The sequence below is a fragment of the Branchiostoma floridae genome, chromosome 18 (genome assembly GCF_000003815.2).
Source record: "Branchiostoma floridae strain S238N-H82 chromosome 18, Bfl_VNyyK, whole genome shotgun sequence".
Classification (NCBI taxonomy): Eukaryota; Metazoa; Chordata; class Leptocardii; order Amphioxiformes; family Branchiostomatidae; genus Branchiostoma; species Branchiostoma floridae.
In genome coordinates, this window is record NC_049996.1 from 6,898,246 (window position 1) to 6,918,084 (window position 19,839).

Genomic DNA, 19,839 nt, shown 5'->3' on the forward strand with positions numbered 1-19,839 from the left:
TTAGAAGGCCTGGATGTATTGTCTAATGTTTTTTTAATGAATGAATGAAGACCTTTATTGTACAATTTTGCCCAACCGAGCTAAGTACAGGTCACAACAAGTCAGGATATATACATATAAAGGTGTCACAAATCTAGTCTAACACAAAAGTTGGGCTTCTTCTCGCTTCTTGGTAATAGTGAAAATGTAGGACTGTATGGGTTTAGCTATGGTCGGTTTGTCAAAACGCATGAGAAATATAAACTTGTCAGTGCTACTCATGTGTCTAAAATGAGGGAATCTACTTTCTATATTATAATAACTAAATAGAGTATTTCTATCATTCGCATACATATCGCAATCAACAGTGAAGTGTACTTCATCTTCTACCATGTTTAATATTAAGGTCTTGCCCCAAAGTAGAAAAAAATCTTAACTGATATCTACAGAAATTTAGATTTTTCAGTGCTTGTAAATTTGACAACTTTTGCTGTGCGAATACTGAGCTAATCATTTCACAACCTTTCCCCAGGGTTTTGATTCTACATGTAAGTTATAAGCCAGTCCTGTAAAAATACAGTCAAACCTGTCTATAGCAGCCACTCAAGGGATTGTAGAAATATGGCCACTATAGACAGGTGGCCACTATAGAGAAAATTTTGATCAATTGACCATGAGCAAGCTACACATGATTTCAGTTCCCACTAATCTTTCTCACCAAGTAACATTGTCTCGATCGGTAAATTCCCCAACAAAGACTTGCACTTTAATGCTCAAGGCATCCGTACCTTCTGCTGCCGCCAAAATAACCCTGTCAGGAACTCCAAATCCTCGTAAACTAGAATTTCAAACTCGTTGCAGGGTGACATAAGGCTGCGGTATGGTTGCAATAGGCAGTGTTTCTGTATCAACAGGACCGGAAATCGTGTGGCTGTGGCCGCGTTGGACAGGTGGCCGCTAAGCCTATTTCTTTAATAATCATTACGAATCCAAGGGACCGACAAAAAGTGGCCACTATGGCCAGGTGGCTGCTATGCAAAGGTGGCCGCTAATACAGGTTTGACTGTATAGCCTATTCCCTTACCTGGAGTGGTTCGGTCCTGTGGTTTGTCTGGTACCTTTCTTGTACTACTGGTAGACATCATCAAGCTTGCAGCCAATCATCGGACACTAGCAAGGCCTATGAAATAATATGTTATGTTTATGGGTATGCCATACTGAATCAATGATTTTATGGATGACTTCTGCACATGCATTACTGATTTTGCCTGTTCTGAAAACAAACAAAAAATCACCTCCACTCATATTGCAGTCTAAGGCCAGCATGTGCCAGCTTGTGTAAAACTAATAATCTATGTGCCTGCTTGTGTAACCACAAAATGCGTTTAACTTATTTGGTCAAACTGCCCTTTGGTGTACAAAATGTATATATTCACAGTAAGGTACTAAATTTGAACTGAACTGAACTGAACTAAATTTCACCCTAATTTCTTTGCATTTACTTTGCAAGAAAACTCCTCTCTTTTTAACAATTCACAAAAGTCACACATTACGGACAAGAGGGGGTCCTATGTCTCAGAAAAAAGAACCCAGTAATTTTTAGAGCCTGCTTTTTATAGTTTACTTAATCATCTACACTATTTGTCCATCCTTTCATGTTACCTATGATTAGCCTTCAGTAAGTATTTACAATAAACTTATTAAATATCATTGTCGGGAAATGTATCTTGCAACACTTACCATTGGTTGGTATTCCTTATGCAAAGGACACTACTGATGATCAAGAACACGATCTGGCTGTCTATGAGAGACAGATTCCTCACACTCGAGCTGGTGACAAACAGCTCTCTGGCAGCACTGGGTAAGGTGTGGTACTTAGAACAAATGGTAGACTAATAACTAAGATGAAAATTACTGATTGTATGACGCAACATCTTACATGTATGTAAAAGTCATAATTCACAAGTCTTTAACCATATAAGGGTATGCGCTGGTCCAATAGCTGTTTGCCATTTGGGAGCTTTAAAATGAAAAAAAAAAGACTAATACTAGTTTGGACTTTTTGAAGAATAAGATCATAAAGTCATGTAATTGTTTACGCAGACAGTATATTGCAAAATCAATAAAATAGTAAATAGTTTAATACAGAAGCATGATAATGTTAAGATAATTAAATTCAGCGCTATTTGATGTAAAAGCACAGTGCAGTGCAGTAGAAATTCCATAATGAAACTAGAGTTCCACGAACCCATATCTTTGCTCAGCAGTTTTAACATTAATAACTGACATAGTATGTGTGTTTGTCACTTATAATTTTTATTGTGCAAATAAGGTCCTCAAATATATAATTTTTTTTTTAGTTGATCTGGATCCTAACTCACAGAGGGCCAAAAATTTAACTGTTTCAAAGCCTCATCAAAAACTACTCACATACAATATATCAATACAATCAATCCAGGCCTTCTAGAGTTATGTTGTCCATAAGCAAACATACAGACACACACATTGATTTGCAAAATTTTCCTCTGCACCCAAACATCTAACTAAGGGGATATTTTTCATTCAAGAATTGATCTTGATGCCGTTTTTCCACCATGTATAGGAATGTACATGGAACCAACCATTTTTCTCCATGGGGAGGTTATGGATATACATGTACTGTGTGATGTACATGTATACAGTAGTACCAAATGGTAATTGTCAGGTATAGGATCCAGAGGGGGTTACAATTTTGAATGGAGAACAGGTATTAAATGATTTTGGGTGATGTCCTTAGTGCTGAAGTGGGAGTTATGGGCATGGCATGTTATGGTCATAATTAGGGGTGGCTCCTGGTACAGAAATTCAGGTACAGGTACCATCCAGGCCCAGGTACACTAGGTCTAGACATGAACTTGTACCTAATTGTTTTAGAAAACTTGAGAATGGTCGATAATCAAAGCAATGGTCCATTTCGCTAGTTAGGAATCTGTTTTGGGGAGTATCCTATCGTCACATAAACAACGCTACTACTAGTAACTGCCTTGTTTACTTAGACCAAGTTTGACCAAGAAATTTGGTAAAATGACTGTCAACTCTCCTCTACTTCACTTTTGTTATTTTCTTGGACCAATAGACCGATGTGACGTCCATTGACAACCATATGTTGCGAGTTCGAATCCGCCTGCCGTGTTACTGATCTTGTGCCCTTGGGAAAGGCACTTAACACGGCTTTCCTCACTATACTCAGGTTAAAATGAGTACCTAGCTTCGGCTCACGGTGATTTACATCATTCACCCGGACGGGAGACCTGGCGCATATGAAAGGGTATGTCACCCCGTAAGGGGCGGTATAACCCCGTCGTGTGTAAACATGTGCGAACACGTTGACCGATGATGTTCGTCTGTATCTCTGTGGATCTGCCGCTACCAGCCCAAAGCTGCCTAGGCAGATCCGTGTAATGAGTTGTATCATTGGCAAATAAATAAAAACAAGAGTTCGTAGACCTCAGGCCTGCATGAAATGTATTGGGTTTCTGTAGACCTATTGTGTTTTTTTGCCTTTTTGTCTGTGGTACGTGGTTGGAAAAATGAGCTTTTTACCGTGTTGGTTGTGCACCATGCAAAAGTCTGACTCTGAAATTCCATTTTCTGAATTTGTAAGTTTGGACATGGATGAACATTACTTATTTTGGATTTCTTAAGTATGTAACCAACCACAGTACTTTGAAGTTGTTGAGACGCTACCTTTTTTCGTCTCAGATGGCCCATGCACATGTAGTTACTCTGTCACATGATATACTAATATCTTCCTATTTCAATGTACTGACCTAATGCAGCTGCTAAGTCTCCTTGGTTTGTGTTCTTCCAATGATATTCATTAAAGATTTATTTCTGGGGTGTTATTCACTTGACATCGGAATGTTACTCGCATAATTTGACCAATGATACTTTTATCTGTAGTTCCATAGACATTAGACAATATGAATAGTGGTAGCCCCCATGCAGCAGCAACAGTTAGTCCCCAGGGTGGTATGATATTTTCATTCAATCCATCCAACCCAAACCTAAATCTCCTGTAGTATCTAAGCCAAATTTAACAGCATGATTTACTATGAAAAATGTCCTTGTCAATCCCATTTATAGATGGCAAGCTGCTGGCAATGGAAGCTTTGAAAAGTTCAGAAGCTGTTGTAGTCAGAGCAAACACCCAGCAAACATCCCCGCAAACCAATGAGCAGTTGCTTAGAAGGGGAATTTCATCATATATTTGCCGCGACAAAATGCAACAAACGATACTGAATTTAAAACAGAACAAAGCTAAGCCTCCACCACTTAACCCTGCCTGTACCATAGATTAAGCAGGCCCAAAAACCAAGCGAATATGACTAGCCCAAAACAACAAATTACCTGTATACAGTATGGAAATGGCATTACCAAAGAAACAAAAAGAAACACAGGACAAATCATACACATACCTTTCTCTTATGCCCACACTCTATACAGTTCTCCTCCACATTAGAAAATTGCATCTTCTTCTGTTTAAGTTCAAGTTCAACCATGATTGCCAACAGGGTAAAGGAACTTGTACCGAAACTTAAAACTCAGTACTATACAGCTCTAGAAACACCACAAAGAGTAATAAGCAAACTCCAATTATACCTGACCAACAGATATATAATCTTGTACACTCCCGTCATCTGGCAAACTGTCAGTGCCACTAAGTAACCTGATACATTGAAGGTGGCCCAGGCCAGATGATGGTTCTACACCCAACCATAATCTGTTTTTAAAACCAAGCAGATATTGGGAGGATGCCCCAACCACACAAAAACAGGGTCAACCTATACAGTATCAAGTTCAAGCACTAGGAGGCCCAAAATCAAACCTGACCACCAGGACACCACAAACAACTCACGTACCAAATAGCAACACAATGGTACCTTGCGTTCCGGAGATACAGCGCACGCCCCGTGCCCGCACAAAAGGTAACCTAAAATGTCAAGTTCAAGCACCAAGGGCGCCAAAATCAAAATTGAGCATTATTCAGCCACCGCCGACACATGTGCCAAATATCATTGCGCCAGCACCAGCCGTTCAGAAGATATAACTCCGGAAACACCCCTCCCGGACACAAAATTCAACCTGCCGGGTCAAGTTCAAACGCGACAAGGCCCAAAGTCAATCCTAGGCAACAGGCAACAACCCCCCACCCATGCACCAAAAATCGTCGCAATCGCGCGTATCGTTCCGGACACACAGCGCCAAAAGTGCCCAAAAAACACCAAAAATGCCACCTGCAATGTCAAGTTCAAACGCCAGGAGGCCCAAAATCAAACCTGAGTGTTAGGCTACCACCCCCAACCCACGTACCAAAAATCGTTGTGCTCGCACCATCCGTTCACGAGATACAGCGCCCTACATCCCCGGCTACCGAAAAGTTTCCACCAGCATCAAAACCATACCTGCATACATGCAGGTAATAAATATGTAAACAACACTAACTGCCTCAGCTTTAGACCAAGTTTGACTGTAGGAACTTGATATAAAAGTAAAGAAAGAGCTTTATAGATTGAAGTGGCCGACAAGTTTTCAAAATGAAATTTGAGGACAAAAAATTCAAACGTTCACCCTTATGTTTATGTTTAGATTAAAAGAGTCAACCTCCATATAGAAATGTATGGCCGTATATGCCCATTATGGTTGATACTGTAGAGACATGACAATTTATTTACCATAGATATGTATAGTATTACATTAAAGGAATTCAAATATCTGAATCTTCATACAGTATTTACTTGTATGCTATAAGATAAATATAATCCTATTCAGAAAGTATTTCAAAGTGCAAGCAACCAGATGCAAATATCTGCATTTGTAAAAAAATCTTACTACAAGAATAGCATTCTGGAAGTGACTTTCCGGTACAAAGTACATGTAGGAGCTTGTAAGAAGAAAAATCTCTGTTCAAGAAAGGTGCCATAAGAAAAAATTGCTTATTAGAAAAAAGATCATTAACTCGTGGACAAATTGTTTTTCTTAAATACAGAAAGATTTTTTCTTTCAAGATTTTTTTCTGTTTTAAGGATAAACAAGAAAGATAAGGGTTTTTTGGTAGTGTAGGAAAAAGGGGAAAATGATGAGAAAGAAAAACATCATCCATTTATCAAAAAGATATGCTTTTCTATGACTTGCTCACTGTAATTTTTATATTTCAGCCATACATAGTATGGTGAAATATATTGTATTCGTAATGTTTCTTTCTTTCTTTCTTTCTTTCTTTCTCCTGTCAAATCTTCAAAGTGATTCATCTCCGCTGTTCCTGGACCGAATGAGCTGAAATTTGGCACAGGGGTAGAATGGGCCAATACCTTGATGCTTTTTTCTCAGTTTTTTCATATCTGCCTCTAAAATGATTTTATTGAGATTTTTTGGTCAATTTTAGACCAAAACTGTATATTTTGGCCCCTGTACCCTGGTATTACAACCAAATGAGCTGAAATTTGACAGAGATGTGCCTTGATAATGCCCCCATATAAATTCGATAACACTTTTGGTGTACAGTACAACAAAATGCTTATTTTTGCGATTTTTTGACCAATTTTTGACCAAAAAAGGACACTTTTGGCCCCTGTACCCTGGTATTACAACCAAATGAGCTGAAATTTGACAGAGATGTGCCTTGATAATGCCCCCATAAAAATTCAATAACATCTTTGGTGAACAGTACAACAAAATGCTTATTTTTGCGATTTTTTGACCAATTTTTGACCAAAAAAGGACACTTTTGGCTCCTGTACCTTGGTATTGCAACCGAATGAGCTGAAATTTGACACAGATGTGCCTTGATAATCCCTTCATATAAATTCAATAACACTTTTGGTGTACAGTGCAACAAAATGCTTATTTTTGCGATTTTTGGCCAATTTTTGACCAAAAAAGGACACTTTTGGCTCCTGTACCCTGGTATTAAAATTAAATGACCTGAAATTTGGTATAGATAGGCATTAGATACTTGGTAACAAGATTCAAGTAAAATTTTTGACATAAACAACTTTAGAATGATTAATTTTGGCACTTTTCTGAGGGGAAATTTGTTTTCTTTTGGCCTCCTGACGTGACCTTCCGTGACCCCGCACAGAGCCACACCTGTGCGCGTCAGCCGGAGAGTAAATTGAATCAAAGACCTAGCCAATCAGCGAAGAGGAGGCCAAAGGCTAATTAATATTCATAAGCGGGGCCTCATGATCCCGTATATAGCCGTGTTCCCGCCAGGGGGAGCGAAGCCCGCCTAAGGCTCTCGCATTTTAGACTATTCAGAAGGCTTTATATTGTATCAGTTCTTAGGGGCATATGCATATCTATGATAATCGCAGCAGTCACTTAACTTCTCTTCAGGAGTTTAGCGTAACACTATTTCAGGTCAAACCGTCAAAGGCAACTAAAAACAAACTTTAACGTTACTGAGTTCAACAGTACTTATAACTTGTTATCCGAAGTTGAAACGCTAGCGATGGTATTTTCGCTGCGCTGTTAGCTCCGTGCGACTGTTGTTGACGGTCTTATAACGGTATATTTTGCACCCCTGTACCCTGGTATGAGTAACATTTGGTATAGATAGGCATAAGATAGTTGGTAAAATGATCCAATTAAAAGTTTTGGCATAAAGTACTGTAAAAGGCTTAATTACAGCACCTTTTTTAGGGGAAATTTTTTTTCGTTCTCCATGCCATGACCTTTCGGACGTTCACCCCACAGAGCCGACATCTGCACCTGCGTCTAGCCGACAGGAAGAGTTAATTCAATTAATGGTTCAGCCAATCAGCGAAGAGGAAAGCGAAGGCTAATTAATATTCATAAGCGGGACCACACAATACGTTAACTTGAAGACTCAGGCCGTACAGACTTCTCGCTAGGATTTTTTCAAAGCGTCGGACAGGGGTCCGGGGGCCGCCGAATGTCCCTGGCGGGGTCCAAGGGCAGGGCCACTGTGGGGGGGACCCAGGTGAGCGAAGCCCCCCCGGAAGCTCTTGCATTTTAGACTATTGAGAAGGCTTCTTTTATCAGTTTTTTTAGGGCCATATCTACGATAATCGTAGCAGTCACTTACTTCTCTTCAGCAGTTTGACTTTAAAATATTTCGGGTCAAAGCTTCAAAGACAACTAAAACCTCATAAACAACAAACTTTACTTAGCTCAACAGTATACAAAAAGATTGTACGGGTTGCCATCCTTAGTTGAAGCGCTTATTTATAGCGCTAGTATCTTCGCTGCGCCGTTAGCCGCCGTGCGACTTTTGTTGACGGTCTGATATCCCTACCTCGCCGCCTCGCTGATATTCCCACGGGCATGTTTCAAGAAAAATACCCAGCAAAAAACGCTGTTCTGCGTCAAATTCTATTCTATAAAACATGTGGGACTCAGTGTTACAGTCTAAATATTTTGTAGAAGCACCGCTGTAGGAAAGAAGGTCCAAGCAATGTAAAACATCACGTAGCATGAAGTTCGCTGTCAACTGGCACACAGCACATGACTGTTTGAAACTCTAAGTCTAATCAACAGCCGTGTTTGATTGATAGCCGGCGGTCCTTTGATGAAGTCGGCGAAAGGTGCGTTAGTTAGAAAATCTGCGTTTAGTTTTGATACGTAATCATAAGTTAGACAGTGGCGAGAATAATTATTTTCTCATCAATATTTCTCTTCAGAATTATTTGAACTTAATTGTACAACTAAACAATTGGCTTACCTGTGCAATGTTTATATGATTAATGATCAGTGTACTGAAATCATGTGTAACGTATGGCTCCTAGTCAATAGATCAGCATTTTCTCTATAGTGACCACCTGTCTATAGTGGCCACATTTCCTAGTGCTGTTGTTGTTTGACATAAACATTTAAATTGTAAGTAACTTTAAACTGCCAGAGTTTCAGCCCAATAAAACACTCTCAGCGCCAGGGTATGAACAGACTGACCAGACAGACGAAAATAAATCCTCGAACAAGGTTCAATCGTATCTTCCGGGTCTGGCAGGAAGTTGTTAAACTAAAATAAGAATAGGCTCGATGGCTGGTTGCATACAAAGTAAAACAGTTTAACAGTTTTACAGCTTGAAGAAAACAAACGCTCCTACAGTACCTGCACCTGTTTGATAATTATTAAATCGTATGCCCTACTTGAATAAAAAAAGTTCACTGCAATAATAAATGTACCCACATCACAAGGAGCTTATACTTTTTTAAACTTACACCTAGTTATCGTACTGAAAATTGTTAATGACATTACATGAAGTCATTCAACAATTTTCAGTCATGATGAAAATTTTCTGAATGGAAGGTGTGATTATTGTCATTTTCTGAAAAATAGAAGCAAGCTCTGTTTTTACCTGGAATCAATTCACAATACCAGTCCACTGTTAAGAGGATGTTCCATTTTTGCGCAGGGGTAATTTGGAACAGTCCAATGTTGCGTGGGAAGGGGTATGGCTGAAATATGCTGTATTTGCTCTTAAGCAAATGTCGGCCTTTCTAGTTAATGTTTTCTTTTTTAGGATCCAGAATCCAGTGAGTTTTGTTCATGCAACAGTGCAGCAGGAGAATGAAACCTGTGTGAACTCAGCCAACAATGCTTTCACTGGTGTATCTGTTTATACCCAGCAACTTTCTGTCTTATTTAGTTAGGGCGAATTATATGATTTAGGGCACCACCTTTTATAATTTGTATTTGTGATAGCTTTGTAGACTTAGTTACTGTTGTGAGTTTAGATATACATGGGGACTCAAATCCATACACATGTAGTTAGAAACTGCAAAATTTAATGCACACTTTTATTCTCAGTATATTTCATTGCACATGTATAAACATATTTTATTTTACATTAATTATATACATGTATCAACAGCAGATGAATAAGGTCTAAAGGTTATATAAAATCACTGTAAATATCAAGCAATTCACAAATATGATATGCCATAGCACAGTGCATGTTACACTAGCCAGATCCTATCACTTGCCTCACATTGACATGTACATATTGTATGTTCTTTGTCAAATTTGAGAAATGAAGAGCAATGCTAGCCTCATATAGATGCAGTTGCATATCTTTTATGATCAATAAAATGTTGAAATGGCAGAACTTACCTCAGTTGGTTTACAATGGCATTCCTTGTTACAAGTTTTGAATTATATCAAAGAATTCTAAACAGACAGACAGACGGACGGACCAGAAACACAAGTTTTATTCTTCATTTCAAACAAACACAAGAAATGTACATGAAAAACATTAAGCAAAGGTTCAATCTACTTGTAGTAGTTTGAATGGAAAGATAAATGGTGAAACCCTGGTGTATAGCATTACGAACAGGTGTGTTTACCTGTGTTTGGATGGTGCTGAGCACAAAGGTATGTTTGAATCTGTGTGGATTCCATCACACACACACACACACACACACACACAGGTAAACATACCTGTCCTTGGTGCTGAACACCATCCAAACACAGGCAAATATGCCTGTCCTTGGTGCTGAACACCATCCACACACAGGCAAACATGCCAGTCCTGTCCCTGGTGCTGAACATCATCCACACACACACACACACAGGCAATACAAGGACAGACATGTTTGCCTGTGTTCGGATGTTGTTCAGCACCAAGGACAGGCGTGTTTGCCTGTGTGTGTGGATGGTGTCCAGCACCAGGGACAGGTATGTTTGCCTGTGTTCGGACGTTGTTCAGCACCAAGGACAGGCATGTTTGCCTGTTTGTGTGGATGCTGTCCAGCACAAAGGACAGGTATGTTTGCCTGTGTGTGTGTGTGTGTGTGTGTGTGTGTGTGTGTGTGTGTGTGTGTGTGTGTGTGTGTGTGTGTGTGTGTGTGTGTGTGTGTGTGTGTGTGTGTGTGTGTGTGGATGGTGTTCAGCACGAAGGGCAGGTTTGTTTGCATGTGGGTTGTGTCATCACCAAGTAACAGTATGTTTGCCTGTGTTTGGATGGTGTTCAGCACCAAGCCAAGGATAGGTATGCTTGCATGTGTTCGGGTGGTATTCAGCACCAAGGCAGATGTGTTTGTATGTGGATGGTATTCTGCATTACTGACAGATATGTTTGCTGAGCACAAAGGTATGTTAGAATGTGTGTGGATGGTGTTCAGCACCAAGGACAGGTATGTTTGACTGGGTGTGGATGGTGTTCAGCACCAAGGACAGGTATGTTTGACTGGGTGTGGATGGTGTTCAGCACCAAGGACAGGTATGTTTGACTGGGTGTGGATGGTGTTCAGCACTAGAGGCACGTATGTTTTCCTTTGTGTGAATGGTGTTTAGAGTTACATAAATGATACTTACACTTATTATTGATGTAAATTGATATGTTTGCGTTGATTTCATATGTGCAATTTTTTTCGGTGAGCTCTCCGTCCCTAGGTGGTCTGTGCTGTGTCACGCAAACTCCGATTTCCGGGAGGTGTTGCTTTATCTGTCCCTATCCGGCGATTCAATCAATTTTACCCCTAAACCAGCTTATTTCATATAGAATAAGTAACGGTTACTTCTATTGTGTCCTACTGAATTGCTTCTACCGCGAAATCAAGTTCCACTAAAGTGTACGGTTTCCAAAAAATACGAATATCGAGTATTTTTTTTTCTTTTAACGTTACATTTCAGCGTGTGGTCGTACAGAAGCCTACACGCAAAAACTTTGTTGGTAACAGAAATGTTCTACTCATTCTATAGCTGTATTTTGAGGTTGTTTAAAAACGGTTTCTGGGATTTGAGTTGTTTCTAATTGCATTAGTAACTCCAGACCAATCAGACAGGCCGTTTTGAACACCTGTGTAAAAACAAAAACGTCTGGCGCAGTCCGTTCAAAATGGCGTTTCTGTACGAAAGGCATGCTCTGGAATTATTATTTTTTTGCAAACTTTCTAGTCCTCCTAAGAGTTTTTGTCGGTACAACGTTTATCCAAAGTGTGCAGCAAATCATTTGGAATTTACCACGGTGGATTCATGCCGCTCTCTGGATGTTTTGAGGAGAAAACGTGGGTTTCCTGCAGAACAGTGACTTGGTGAATTTGGAGAAGACAAGAAAATGGCGAGGCACGATGCAGTTACTAAGGATGAGGTGCGCCATGTGTTTGGACACAGCCTTGCTCGTTCTTACAGGTAAACTAACAATTTCTTTCCCTTGTACTATTCCGTAACAGCTACTTAGAGTATGTAAAGTTAATGTTTCATTTATAAACTTGGTATAGTTCTGTACGTTCCGAGCGACCGTTCCTTATTCAAAACAATCGTTGAAAGAGTCAATTTGTCCCGTTTAAAAAAAAAAAATTTCCATGTATGATTTGCTTGTAGAGTGTTGAATGTAGATTATGTGTTGCTATTTGTCCATTATAGAACGTTTTACGTTAATTTCTGCAAAAAATTCTCCTTTGTCCCCACCAAGATAAACACCTATTGGAATGCGCATATGTGCAAGGTTAGGTTGTTTTGATGTTCCCGCCAAAACAATGCAGGCCCCAAGCATTAAGCGTAAACTTTAAATGAAAGCGGAGAATGCGTTTGAAAATTTCAGTTCAGTCGATCATATTTCCATTGATCCTTTGTTGTTATAGCAATATTGTTGCAAATGTTTTGTGCCATTCCGTGCCAGTACTGCAGCCAGGCCACAGCCTTCTGATTAGCTTCTAGTAGGTCCTGGTTGGAGATGTTGGGGCCTAATATATAGTTACACATTCCTGTGTATTGTGTCCCATAGTTTGGGTAGGATGACCACAACGACACTCATCTGAGTTCACCCGTCCCCATTCTTCTTCTTTTTGTACTGCTCAGCCCCCTTGACGGGGATTAATAGCAGTGCGCATGTTTGTTAGTTACGGGTGATAGTGCCTTAAAACACAGGGAAAATAAAGGCAAAACACAAAAGGAACATAAACAACTGATGGGTGCAAGGGACAAGACAAGTGAGTGCGGTGAGTTAGTGTTATTTACATATATACAAAGACGTGTAGGGGCGACTCAATGCAGCAGGGCCCTCCCCAGTTCGGTTTTGAACTGGGAGAGAGACCCCGCCTCCGCCACACCAGGCTCAAGTTCATTCCACTCCTGGATGGTACGAGGGAAGAACGAGAGCCTATAGAAGTTGGATTTGCTCGCGATGGCCCGTCCCCATTTCAGTAGGTTGTCTCTGGTCCTACCTACTCCACACCTGGCTCTTAATATGACATCACTCAGGTGTAAATGAGTACCTAGGTTCTCCTTAGGGCCATCCCTCCAATAGGACATATGAAGCATGTACAATGTAAATGATCCCATATCTAGAATTCTTATGGGGACCTCTCCTTTCTGTTGTGACTGGATCAAATAAATCTATCTGGATATGCATCTTGTACTTTTCAGTATAAACTTAGTGTTACATCCTGATGTGGTTTACCAGATATACATAAACAAACAAAAACTGAAATACATTGTATAATTGGGTATGTTGATTGCAGGTGTCTTAAAACCTGATGAACAAAATTGGATTGGACCCGGTAATTTGAAGACCCAAGAGGATACAAATATTATCAAGGTTAGAAAAATCTTAATTCTGCATTTTGCCTGTCATTTTCTCTGTGCTCTTTGTGACAAATGCATAAATTGTAATGTCTGTATAGTTAGGTAGCTGCTGACTGCTGCAGTAGTCAGGACTCCTGTCTGAACCTGACAAGACTGGATTGGACCAGACCATATCAGGTGATGTGAAGACCCAAGAGGAAAATCAGGTTAGAATAATCTGAAGTTTGTATTTTTCCTACTATTTTCTTCATACCATTTGTAACAAATTTGTAACTTGTAATGTCTGTATAGTTAGGTAGCTGCTGACTGCTGCAGTAGTGAGGACTCCTGTCTGAACCTGACAAGACTGCATTGGACCAGACCATATCAGATGATGTGAAGACCCAAGAGGAATATCAGGTGAGAAAAATCTGAAGTCTGTATTTTGCGTGTACTACCATTTTCTTCATACTATTTGTGACAAAAGTGTAACTTGTAATGTCTGTATAGTTAGGTGCATGCTGACTGATGCAGTAGTGAGGACTCCTGTCTGAACCTGTTAAGATTGGACCAGATCAGACCAGTAGTGAAGACTGACCTGTCCAGAATAAACCAGACAGGCTTAAGACTGTGAAGACATGCACAGACTCTGAGGAAGATGAACAGTTTCTACAGGTAAGAGAATGCTACACAAGACATTAATGGTTAAAGACACAATTACTATAAGATTCATTTACTATTTTTATTAAGGCCATGTTGATTTGATTATATGGATGACATCCGCGCTCGCATCAATTTTCGGCAGTTTCAAAAAAAAAAAGTTTTCGACCACACAGTAAATTGTGCAAAGCAGCTGTAAAATGAGCACATATATGCCCTAGATTGAAAAAAAAAGGATCAGAAAACAGAATAACTAATGCCGTAGAATGCCAAAATAAATCTAAAGTGAAAGAATAAGATGTGAAAGGACAGAAAGAAAAAAATCTATTGTTGGTAGGGGTAGGTACCAGTACAGAAAATTCAGGTATAGGTCCCGTTCAGGTCTAGAGGATCAGGTCCAGGGCCGGATCTCAACCTGGACCTGATTGTCTGTGGAAACTTGAGAATTCGCAATACTCAAAACAATGGTAATTGGTCAATTTTGCTACAAAGAAATCTGTTTGGTGGATTATCCAACTCCCTCTGGCGTTTTAAGATCCCATCTTCATGTAATCAAGGCTAACTGTCTCTGTACCTTTGACTGTAGAAACTTGGTACAAATGACTATAAACTCAAGTCGACTTCGCTCTTGACTTCTTGGCCCGGCAAGACCCCAAACGCCTGCCGACATAGTGTGTCCATTTTCTAATTGGCGAAATCTGTTCCACTGATTTTTTTCAGGTCTGTTTTTTTCGGATCGGTCCTCGTCCGAGAAGAAAAAAAACATTTTGCACCCGTACGATGTACTGGTCCCTACACTTAATTGTTGGTATACCATACTATGTGTTGTTAGTCCTATGTTCAACCTTCCTGACCACTTAGATTTCATACTGAAGGCAACTTTTTTTTTTGGCCAAACTTTTTTTTATTCAGTTTTGGAGTTCCCAGAGGATGTCATCTATATAATCAAATCAACATGCCCTAAGGATTAAATGAATAAGATCCTTGACTTTGTAGAAATATAAGAAATATGTTTGGTTTCCTTATGAACTCAATGAAAAGCAGCTTGCAGTCCGATTTGAGCTTTCATGAACGAATAAAGGTTCAAACAAACACTCAAACATGAAGATCTGAAATCTCACGTAGTTGTAGATAATATTACTAAGCATTGTTCAGATTTTCTACCAACTTGTTATCACTAGAAATGGCTGTTTTGATCAATACACTCAGGCAATGCCCCAAAACTGATGATTATGTTTGCACATGCAGGGTTGAACAAGTTTCCTAAAATCCACTTGTCCTATCGGGCAAGCACATGAAAAATGTACTTGCCCGAACCAATTTTTCACTTGCCCAAAATTCAAATGTCACTGTTACTAGTATATGCATTTTCACTTCCAGCAATGGAATTCTCTGTAGACAATTGCTTGATGACTGTAAAAAGTAACAAGTATATCAAAATTGCACTAAAATCAATGGAAAATCTTACTTGCCCGATCGGACAAGTTGGGTAGGACATGCACTTGCCCGAACAGCACTTTCACTTGCCCTGGACAATAGGGCTAGTGGACTTGTTTATCCCTGACGTGTGCAGAGGGTGTGAGCTGTGACCAGTCCATACCGCAGTGTTGCTGAGGAGCGGAATAGTTTCTACAGGTAAGCTTAAAGTCTACTATCATTAAATCATTGTAACAGTTGATTTCTTGTAAAATATGAACATGGAAACACTAGTTTTAGTACACAGTGTATAGTAGCTTGCCAATGAAATTTATTAAGCAAATAGATACTAGTAAGTGTAAACTAAGGAACATGTGCTGTGTAGATTGCTCAGGTTTAGATTTGTTTTAGTGAATAATTTCAGACAAACTTGTAGTCATCAAAACATTTGATTCATGGATGACAATCCCTGGGAATTTCAAAAGTGATGCAAATAAAAAGTTTCAATTGATGCACATGCTGATGTCATCCATGAAATAAAAATCAACATGGCCTTATCATTAATGTGCTTAACTGATTGTTGTTTTCCTTGTGTCTGTCCAGAGAGTCTGAGTGAGTTGCATGCTTCACAGGACGGACAATATCAAGTAAGCAAAATACTGAGGTAAGTTTAAATATCTGTTCTATGATGGTCAGGTGTAATAATATGCTAACTTTCCTGTGAGATACAAACCAAGAAAAGACTAGCTTAGTAGTGCGAAAGAAAACTTAAGTACTTCAATCGGAGAGAGCATGCCAATAACTGCCAGCTGTGCAGACTTTGTTTCCTATAATCATATGTTGCCATTGTCAATTCACTAAACAGTTTATTATTTAATTCTACATAGAAAGATGACACTGTGTCTGGAGGACCTCAGCCCAGGGATTCTTGTACGGACCAGACTCAAGTCAAGAACTCAAGGAGCCCAACAGATTCAGCGGATAGAGGTGAGAAAGACTGTTTTGGTTTCTAAAGAAACTTTATTTCAATTATACTCTATAAATGGATTGGGATAATTCTAGCTCAACATACATTCTTCGCACTTTATTCACATCTGTCATAATTAAGGCCATGTTGATTTGATCATGGATGACATCCGTGCGTGCCTCAATTTTGGGCCATTTCCAAAAATAAAAAGTTTTCAACCACACAGTAAATCGTACTAAGCAGCTTCAAAATAGCCACATATATTCAGTGGATAGCAAAAACAAATTGGAAAACGTCATAGAATATTCCAAGGTCAAAGAATATATGAAAGAACAAAAATAAATAATCTATTATTTGGTACGCATATACCACATTCTGTGTGTTTTCTTTTCAACCTTCCTGATGACTTCAGTTTTGTGGTTCTCATAGGATGTCATCCATTAATGGCATCTCAATAACGTGTCATCTTTGGTGGGAAGTTGTTGTCTTTCTGGACAAAATTCGATGATATGTGCATGCCACAAGTAGATAATATTGTTGTGGACACTTGGAGTTGATATCTTAAAGATGATTTAGAATGTGAGGGGTCGTGTTTTCCATCATAGCAGCATTTCTTTTTAATGCCACATTTTAGGTGTCCACTGAAAATATTGACTTAAAGTCCTTAATATGCGGATATTTTTCCTGTTTAAGTATAGAATTGCATTCAGGAACATCTAGAACATTGCCGTGCAAAACAATTTTAAGAAACACAGAAATCACAGCCCCTCCTACACTCGCCATTATATTTAAAAAAATCATAAATCAAGCCACCAAAATTCTACACAGAAAATACATGTCCACCCTTTCACATAGTTATATTACTTCAAGCTGCTGAAATTCTGCTAGTTTTCTACCCTAAAGTACCTACAGCCAATATTTTATTTTAAGGTGGTTTTATTTATCGGAAATGTAAAATATTGCAGGGCGAACGCGTAAAGAAGTGCTACAGAAAATACAGCCACTCCACTCACATACTTTGAACCCTCAAGCTTAGAGTCTTGGCATGTAGAAAGTGGTCAAAGAATTCACCAAATTTCTTACCCATTTTGTGCAATTGAAATCTAAAATATGGCTGTGCAAAGAAACCCTACCAAAAATCCACATTTTTTGTCAAATTTTTGTCGAAGAAGAGTACAATTTACACTTTTCTCACAAGGCGGACATAACGGAACAAAAATTAGGCCAATGAGACAAACCAAAAATGTTCATAGAATCGTTTTGAATTCGTTTTTTCTCCCAAACTGTATCTAATTTTCTACATACAAGTTATCAATATATGTAGTGGTAATGTACAGTACAGAAAAGATGTGCTTGGAAGCAATTTAGAGTAGTGTAGATGCAATAATAATGCAAATTATTTGACAAACATGCAGCCATTCTCTTTTTTGATCAATTGACATGTCCGCCACATGAGAAAGGTGCATTTTTCACCAAAGATTACCCGCTAGCGCTTGTGCCACAGGTTAGAATGCAGTCTAATTCATAATTCTAATTCATTCTGCTCTTGGCGACCAGCACTTGTCTGGAAAATTGTAGATTTATTTCCGTTATGAATACACTAGCTCTTGCTTCTCTGTCTTCAAGGCCTGAAAACTGGACTGCAGCCTGGTGGTAGGAAGAATACTGAGCTGTGAAAGAAGATGAGAGTTGTGAGTATGGTCTCTTTGTTAACACAAGACAACACAGATTTTCACTTGAACATCAGAACCACTTAGCCAAAATTTTATGCAGTAGGTCACATTCATTTTCACTTGATTCCCTACATCAGAAACACCTATCCAAACACTTTGATTTTGACACAGAAGACTGCAGTCCACTCAGTAAATGGCAACACAACCTTTTCGAACTTCACTTCATTCCTCAAACATTCAGCCAAACTTTTACGCAGTACATCACACCTTCATCACACCTTCATGCAGTCACTTTACCATACTTAAAACCTCTACGCTTAAATTTTCACATTGACTTATACACCAGACCACTACATCGTAATTAGTTGTTCAAACACTTAGAATAATTTTGACTCCTTTCAGCAATGCATACAGTATGCTTCCCAGGGAAGGTCTTTGCTAAGCTGAAGACCCGGTGCTTCGAAACACCAGCATACAAGCACATTGACTGATCAGGTAAATAACTTAATAAATTAAAAAAAAAACTTAGTAAATAAAATGAATTATTAACTTAGCTATATATATATACTTAATAAATGAATTGAAAAACATATACACACAAACCAACCACCCCCTTACTATTTTGAGAACGTGTATATTATGCGCACTATCTCCCAGGAATACTGACATCAAGCAACCAAACCTAGCGTCGAAGCCTGGAGAAGAAAACCTCTGGGCCAGGGTAAAAAAAAATCCACAAAGCCCCTCTCCTTTAGCGTAGTAGGCCTGATGACAGACAGAGCTGTTTGTCAACAGGTCTACTACGCAGAGTCAAGGCATGTGTAAGTTAGAACCCTGGGACAGAAGTTCCTCCTCCAGGCTAAGCCCAGGAAGTAGAAATAGAACATACAGAAAGAGAGGAATTGTGTTGTCATGCAGTGATGGAAACTCTCTTCAAACTTTGTTATCACTATTAATGTACTTGTAACAATTCAAACCTCCTGCTCCAAAACCCAGGCCTAGTCTCAAGCTGATCAAATAAAGTCTGTCAAAGTTTCAAAGTTTCAAACATCACTGTCAAACTCTACTAGATCAACAGGAGACGAGGCCTAAATCTTGCAACAGGCAATTTGGATTGTCACAGCTACATAAACAGAGACAACAAAGTCTGATACCAACATGACTTAAAAGAAATCGGCCAAAACTAAACCTGTCATTTCCTCAGAGATTATTAACTCAAAAGTTCTTTCCCTAGATTTACAAATTATTGTCTGTTCTCCTTTGTGTCAAACAATACTCGCTCTATACAGTCGAATTTTTATAGTTAAAATTATCTAGTACCTAAACTACTTGTTAAAATTGCCTAAAAAATCTTGAATTCTGTTAAAACAGGTCAACCTCAAACTGCAACTCTGGGTCTGTCTAAAGTACATAGTCTAAGAATTAACTATCTATTAAACTATTGCTACAATTGCCTAGAAAAACCAATCTCACTGCAGCTGTCTGTCTTAAGTACCTCTTATTTATTAAATCTATCCCTGACTACGTTTCAAGTAGAGAGAAACTTAAGAGTAATATAATCCTTAAAGAAATTACAGACATATTTTTGTTCGGCCGATTTCTTACACCCAAACATCCAAGAGGGAATGATAGGT

The 19,839-nt window shown here is 39.0% G+C and overlaps 3 long non-coding RNA genes across 3 annotated transcripts in view; all 3 read left to right on the top strand.

The window, feature by feature from the left end:
* LOC118405278 overlaps positions 1-10,083 on the top strand; it is a 26,710-nt gene extending 16,627 nt beyond the window's left edge. The window contains exons 2-3 of the long non-coding RNA XR_004829870.1: positions 1,746-1,840; positions 9,507-10,083. This is a non-coding gene — a long non-coding RNA (uncharacterized LOC118405278). The remainder of the gene's footprint in view (positions 1-1,745; positions 1,841-9,506) is intronic.
* A 1,275-nt stretch (positions 10,084-11,358) lies between these two features.
* LOC118405934 lies at positions 11,359-13,702 on the top strand. The gene is made up of 3 exons (XR_004829964.1): positions 11,359-12,115; positions 13,447-13,523; positions 13,609-13,702. It is a non-coding gene; the product is annotated as an uncharacterized LOC118405934 (long non-coding RNA).
* A 1,984-nt stretch (positions 13,703-15,686) lies between these two features.
* Positions 15,687-16,553, top strand: LOC118405556. The gene is made up of 3 exons (XR_004829901.1): positions 15,687-15,784; positions 16,169-16,229; positions 16,453-16,553. It is a non-coding gene; the product is annotated as an uncharacterized LOC118405556 (long non-coding RNA).
* The last annotated feature ends 3,286 nt before the right edge of the window (positions 16,554-19,839 follow it).